Genomic DNA, 7,169 nt, shown 5'->3' with positions numbered 1-7,169 from the left:
AGCCGCTTTCGGCCCCGCCGCCCGACCCTCGCCCCCTTCTCGGCCTCCCCGCCGCTGCTCACTCTCCTCCCCGGGCCACCCTTGCCTCGCCTCGGCGCCTCAGGGTGGCACTGCGCGTTTCGCCCCCTTTCCCGGCCGGGTCTCCGGCGCGCGCGGCCGCCGAGAGCGAACGCCAGGACACTTGAAGCGCCAGGCAGGCCGCCGGGCAGAAGCCGGCGCCCGCCGAGGGAGCGGTTTCGCCCACTTGCCCTCGGCCCCGCTGGTCCCCGCCCCCGCCCTCGGGCCCTCCTCGCCCCTCTGCCGCGCTCCGCAGCGCCCCCTTCGGGCTGCCCGCCGGCCCCGCGGCTCCGAGCTCCTGAGTCCTACGACTGACGTTGCGCTCTTTCCCCGACCAGCGCAGTCCCCGTCCCTTCACCCGCCCGCCAGCGCTGGCACCAGGCTTTGGCTTTGGCACGTTCCCAGTAGATGCTCAGTAAGTGTTCGTTAAATGGAGAACTGACGGCACCTCTCAGTCCTATTTTAAGGCCTTGGAGACAGAATAGGCAGTACAGATCAAAGAATGGGGTACCCTGGAGTCAGATCCGGGTTCAGGTCACAGCGCTCCCCCTTCCTTGCTGTGTGCTGGAGCAAGAGGTGCCACCTCACAGTGCTTCGGTTTCACAGGCAGTGAAATGCAGATGGTAGTAGTTTCTGCCTCTGCCTTGGAGGGAGGGTCAAACGGGTCAGTACATGTGAAGTGCAAAGCACTGTGCCTGGCACGCGGTACATTTCGGTAAAAGATGCCCCTCCTGTCCCTGCCCACATGCTCCACTTCCATCGCTCTTCCCCGCTCTTTGTTCTAACTCACTTTCTCACCGAGATCCTTTTATTCTCTTGCTTCTGTTCCATCCGTTGGCACAATGCAGCTTGATAAGCCTCTAGTCTCGCTTTTTTTTTTTAATAACCCGAGTTATATCTGGGTTCATTCATTCATGAATGTTTGCCCATTCGGCTGTCGGTGTCCTTTGTATGTCAGCCACCGTGTCAGGCTCTTGGGATGTTGTAATGGACCACAGACCCAGTCCCTGCCCTCAGGGAACTTTTCTCACCTGAGAACCGGTAGGTGCCAGGATAGGGGACACTATTCTTGGGTTCTCAGGACTGGCGTACAGAACGTTGGGGAAAATGGGCTGAGGATAGTCTTTTTCTGAAAGACTGACTGTTGAGTAGCTTTTCTTAGGTTTAAGGTATTTTGTTGCCACATTGTCTTTTTCAAGAGAAGATTGGCTCCTACATGGGATTTGTTTCTATTTTTCTCTTAGAGAAGTTACACTTCAAGTTTGAGGAAGGTGTCACTCATATTAGCTTCTGTGTCATTTGGTCAAAATGGCCACTGGAACGTGGGGAAAAAAAGGAAGGAAATGGGCATCAAGCAGAGGAGTTGACTGAACTTGAAAAGTGAAGAACTGACCAGGAAACCCATACATAATGGAAACAAGCTTTGGCATCAAGCATAGAGATGCAGTGAAACACAAGGCACTTGGACAAATCAGGAGGAGGCCGTTGATGACTGAACCGCCGAGGTAGAAGCGGGCTGCTGTTCAATGTGTGTTCGACTTAAAAGGGATGGATTATTTGGACCTGGACATCAGAGACCAGTGAATTTTTGCCTAAGGATGGATGTAACTGAGACAGAGAGTAGTCTTATATTTTGGGCTATCATACTTGAGGAAATCTGGCACAGTGTTTTGAGAGATTAATTCAACAAGTATGTGTTGAGTGTTGATCGTACCACACTCTACTGATTTTTGAAGTACCACAAAATATGTAGACTTGTAGGATGTGGGCAAAGACTAGGAGTCCATTGAAGGAGTCAGAAAACAGATGATGAGGGTGCTGTGGGCTGACTGCCCTGGTGGTGTTCAGTGACAGTAGAGAAAATATCAGCTCAGTGTGAGAGGGAGTCTGAAGGCTTCCTGGCGCAGTAGTTCTTTTATTTTTCAATTTTTTATTAAGGTATTATTGATATATACTCTTATGAAGGTTTCACTTGAAAAGCAATGTGGTTACTACATTGACCCATATTATCGAGTCCCCTCCACACCCCATTGCAGTCACTGTCCATCAGTGTAGTAAGATGCCACAGAATCACTATTTGCCTTCTCTGTGCTGCCCTGCCTTCCCCATGATCCCCCCCACACCATGTGTGCCAATCATAATACCCCTCAACCCCCTTCTCCCTGCCTCCCCACCGGCCCTCGCCCACCCCTTCCCTTTGGTAACTGCTAGCCCCTTCTTGGAGTCTGTGAGTCTGCTGCTGCTTTGTTCCTTCAGTTTTGGTTCTGGTTATTCTCCACAGATGAGGGAAATCACTTGGTACTTGTCCTTCTCCGCCTGGCTTATTTCACTGAGCATCATGTCCTTCAGCTCCATCCATGTTGTTGCAACTGGTAGGATTTGTTTCTTTCTTATGGCTGAATAATATTCTATTGTGTATATGTACCAAATTTTCTTTATCCCTTCATCTACTGCTGGACCACTTAGGTTGCTTCCAAATCTTGGCTATTGTAAATAGTGCTGCGATAAACATAGGGGTGCATATGTCTTTTTCAATTGGAGAACTTGTATTCTTTGGGTAAATTCCTAGGAGTGGAATTCCTGGGTCAAATGGTATTTCTATTTTTAGTTTTTTGAGGAACCTCCATATTGCTTTTCACAATAGTTGAACTAGCTTACATTCGCAACAGCAGTGGAAGAGGGTACACCTTTCTCCACATCATCGCCAGCATTTGTTGTTCTTAGTGTTTTCAATGCTGGCCATCCTAACTGGTGTGAGGTGATATCTCATTGTGGTTTTAATTTGCATTTCCCTGATAATTAGTGATGTGGAGCATCTTTTCATGTGCCTGTTGGCCATCTGAATTTCTTCTCTGGAGAATTGTCTGTTCATATCTTCCACCCAGTTTTTAATCTGGTTATTTGCTTTTTGGTTGTTCAGTCGTGTAAGTTCTTTATGTATTTTGGATGTTAACCCCTTGTTGGATATGTCATTTACAAATATATTCTCCCATACTGTTGGGTACCATTTTGTTCTACTGATGGTGTCCTTTGCTGTACAGAAGCTTTTTAGTTAGATGTAGTCCCATGTGTTCATTTTTGCTTTTTGTTTCCCTTGCCCAAGGAGATGCGTTCAGGATAAAGTTGCTCATGTTTATATTCAAGAGATTTTGGCCTATGTTGTCTTCTAAGAGTTTTATGGTTTTATGACTTACATTCAGGTATTGGATCCTGTGTCAAAATCCTTTTCAAGTTTAGTTTTGTGTATGGGGTTAGACAATAATCCAGTTTCATTCTCTTGCATGTAGCCGTCCAGTTTGCTAACACCAGTTGTTGAAGAGGCTGTCATTTCCCCATTGTATGTCCATGGCTCCTTTATCATATATTACTTGATCATATATGCCTGGCTTTATATGTGGGCTCTCCAGTCTGTTCCATTGGTCTATGGTTCTGTTTTTGTGCCAGGACCAAACTGTCTTGATTACTGTGGCTTTCTGTAGAGCTTGAAGTCAGGGAGCATAATCCCCCCAACTTTATTCTTCCTTCTCAGGATTGCTTTGGCTATTCAGGGTCTTTTGTGGTTCCATATGAATTTTAGAACTATTTGCTGTAGTTTGTTGAAGAATGCTGTTGGTATTTTGATAGGGACTGCATTGAATCTACAGATTCCTTTAAGCAGGATGGCCATTTTGATAATATTAATTCTTCCTATCCATGAACACGGGATGTCTTCCCATTTATTTATATCTTCTTTAATTTCTCTCATGAGTGTCTTGTAGTTTTCAGAGTATAGGTCTTTCACTTCTTTGGGTAGGTTTATTCCTAGATATTTTATTGTTTTTGATGCAATTGTGAATGGAATTTTTTTCCTGATTTCTTTCCCTGCTAGTTCATTGTTAGTGTATAGGAATGCAACAGATTTCTGTGTATTAATTTTGTATCCTGCAACTTTGCTGAATTCAGATATTAGATCTAGTAGTTTTGGAGTGGATTCTTTAGGGATTTTTATGTCCAATATCATGTCATCTGCAAATGGTGACAGTTTAACTTCTTTACCAATCTGGTTGCCTTCTCTTTTTTTTAATTTTATTTTGTTGTCATTAATCTACAATTACATGAATAACATTATGTTTACTAGGGTCACCCCTTCACCGCCATTCAGTCACTGTCCATCAGCATAGTAAGATGCTGTAGAATCACTACTTGTCTTCTCTGTGTTGCACAGCCCTCCCCATGACCCCCCCACATTATACATGCTAATCGTAATACCCCCTTTCTTCTTCCCTGCCCTTATCCCTCCCTTCCCTCCCATTCTCCCCAGTCCCTTTTCCTTTGGTAACTGTTAGTCCATTCTTGGGTTCTGTGATTCTGCTGCTGTTTTGTTTCTCCAGTCTTTCTTTGTTCCTATACTCCACATGTGAGTGAAATCATTTGGTGTTTGTCTTTCTCCACCTGGCTTATTTATACCCTCTAGCTCCATCCATTTTGTTGCAAATGGTAGGATTTGTTTTTCTTCTTATGGCTGAATAATATTCCATTGTGTATATATACCACATCTTCTTTATCCATTCATCTACTGATGTACACTTAGGTTGCTTTGCTTCCATTTCTTGGCTATTGTAAATAGTGGCTTTTAGATGTAGAGTTCTATAGATATCTATTAGGTCCATCTGTTCTAGGGTGTTGTTCAGTGCCTCTGTGTCCTTACTTATTTTCTGTCTGGTGGATCTGTCCTTTGGAGTGAGTGGCGTGTTGAAGTCTCCTAAAATGAATGCATTGCATTCTCTTTCCTCCTTTAGTTCTGTTAGTATTTGTTTCACATATGTTGGTGCTCCTGTGTTGGGTGCATATATATTTATAATGGCTATATCCTCTTGTTGTACTGAGCCCTTTATCATTATGTAATGTCCTTTATCTTTTGTTACGTTCTTTGTTTTGAGGTCTATTTTGTCTGATACTAGTACTGCAACACCTGCTTTTTTCTCCCTGTTGTTTGCATGAAATATCTTTTTCCATCCCTTGGCTTTTAGTCTGTGCATGTCTTTGGGTTTGAGGTGAGTCTCTTGTAAGCAGCATATAGATGGGTCTTGCTTTTTATCTATTCTGTTACTCTGTGTCTTTTGATTGATACATTCAGTCCATTTACATTTAGGGTGATTATTGAAAGATATGTACTTATTGCCATTGCAGGCTTTAGATTTGTGGTTACCAAAGGTTCAAAGTTATCTTCTTTGGTGTCTTACTGTCTAACTTAACTCACTTATTGAGCTATTATAAACACTGTCTGGTGATTCTTTGTTTTTCTCCCTTCTTATTCCTCCTCCTCCATTCTTTATATGTTGGTTGTTTTATTCTGTGCTCTTTTGTGTTTCCTTTAACTGCTTTTGTGGGTAGTTGATTTTATTTTTTGCTGTTAGTATTTCGTTGGTCTGCTTTCTTTGCTGTGATTTTATTTTCTCTGGTGACATCTGTTTAGCCTTAGGAGTGCTCCCATCCAGAGCAGTCCCTCTAAAATACCCTGTAGAGTTGGTTTGTGGGAAGCAAATTCCCTCAACTTTTGCTTTTCTGGGAATTGTTTAATCCCTCCTTCATATTTAAATGATAATCGTGCTGGATACAGTATTCTTGGTTCAAGGCCCTTCTGTTTCATTGCATTAAATATATCATGCCATTCTCTTCTGGCCTGTAAGGTTTCTATTGAGAAGTCTGATGAGAGCCTGATGGGTTTTCCTTTGTAGGTGACCTTTTTCCTCTCTTTAGCTGCCTTTAAAACTCTGTCCTTGTCCTTGATCTTTGTCATTTTAATTATTATGTGTCTTGGTGTTGTCCTCCTTGGGTCCCTTCTGTTGGGGGTTCTGTGTATTTCCATCATCTGATCGATTATTTCCTTCCCCAGTTTGGGGAAGTTTTCAGCAATTATTTCTTCAAATACACTTTCTATCCCTTTTTCTCTCTCTTCTTCTTCTGGTACCCCTATAATACGGATATTGTTCCTTTTGGATTGGTCACACAGTTCTCTTAATATTGTTTCATTCCTGGAGATCCTTTTATCTCTCTCTGCATCAGCTTCTATGTGTTCCTGTTCTCTGGTTTCTATTCCATCAATTGCCTCTTGCATCTCATCCATTCTGCTTATAAATCCTTCCAGAGATTGTTTCATTTCTGTAATCTCCTTCTGGACATCATCCCTTAGCTCTTGCATATTTCTCTGCAGCTCCTTCAGCATGGTTATGAGCTTTATTTTTAATTCTTTCTCAGGGAGATTGGTTAGGTCTATCTCCTCAGGGTTTGCCTCTGTGATCTTGGTCTGTGTCAAATTCTTCTGCCTTTTCATGGCAATAAGAGGTATTTGTGGGGAGCTGGCGCGTGTGTTGGCTAAGAGAAAGTCCCTTCTTGCTGGTTTGTGGCCTTCCTCTCCTGGGAGAACAGCGACCCCTAGCGGCTTGTTCTGGGTAGGTGCATGCAGGTGGGGTTTCTAATTCTTGCCCAGCCACTGTGGAGCTCCCCGGTTGCTGTGGGCGTGGCCAGCCTCAGGCTGCTTCTCCAACATGGCGGAGCCGCATAGGAGGGGGAACGGACGGGAGGCTGTTTATCGCCGTGAGGGGCCTCTGAGCCACGCTGCTGCTCAGGGGGTTAGGGTGCCTGAAGTTCCCTGGGATTCGCAGCTGCTGGGCTAAGTGTCCCGGGACGCTTCCGTCCAGCTGTGGGGTCCCTGTCCCTTTAAGACTTTCAAAAAGCACTCGCTTTTCTTTGTCCCAGGGGCACCGGCTGCGGGGACCCACTCGCAGGTTTTTCCTGTCCCGTTTCCCTAGTTTCCAGCACCCCACGCATGCACTGTGTCTGCGCTCTGGTGCGGGTGGCTGGGGCTGGGTGTTCGGCAGTCCTGGGCTCCCTCCCCCTCCCCGCTCCGACTCCTCTCCTCCTGCCGGGAGCTGAGGGGAGGGGCGCTCGGGTCCCGCGGGCCGCCGCTTGTATCTCACCCCCTTCCTGAGGCGCTGGGCCCTCACAGGTGTGGCTGTAGCCTGGCTGTTGTCCTGTGTCTTCTGGTCTCTCTTTTAGGAATAGTTGTATTTTCAAAAATATTTATGGTTTTGGGAGGAGATTTCTGCTGCCCTACTCATGCCGCCATCTTG

General features: G+C 45.3%; 1 protein-coding gene across 11 annotated transcripts in view; it reads left to right on the top strand.

Annotated features, from left to right (window-relative positions):
• The window catches only part of TECPR2 (tectonin beta-propeller repeat containing 2), a 105,611-nt gene that overhangs the window by 156 nt on the left and 98,286 nt on the right, over positions 1 to 7,169 (top strand). The window contains exon 2 of one of the 11 annotated variants that reach the window (XM_073241810.1): positions 1,302 to 1,562. The exons of 7 other annotated variants lie outside the window; for them this stretch is intronic. The gene's annotated coding sequence lies outside the window, so the exon portion shown is untranslated. Of the gene's footprint in view, positions 1 to 450; positions 473 to 1,301; positions 1,563 to 1,604; positions 1,748 to 2,338; positions 2,430 to 7,169 lie in introns of those variants that run through there. 3 more of the 11 variants (XM_073241811.1, XM_073241813.1, XM_073241812.1) reach the window with 3 other exon arrangements.

The sequence above is a fragment of the Manis javanica genome, chromosome 8 (assembly GCF_040802235.1).
Source record: "Manis javanica isolate MJ-LG chromosome 8, MJ_LKY, whole genome shotgun sequence".
In the NCBI taxonomy this organism is placed as follows: domain Eukaryota; kingdom Metazoa; phylum Chordata; class Mammalia; order Pholidota; family Manidae; genus Manis; species Manis javanica.
This window is presented reverse-complemented; position numbering and strand designations above follow the sequence as displayed.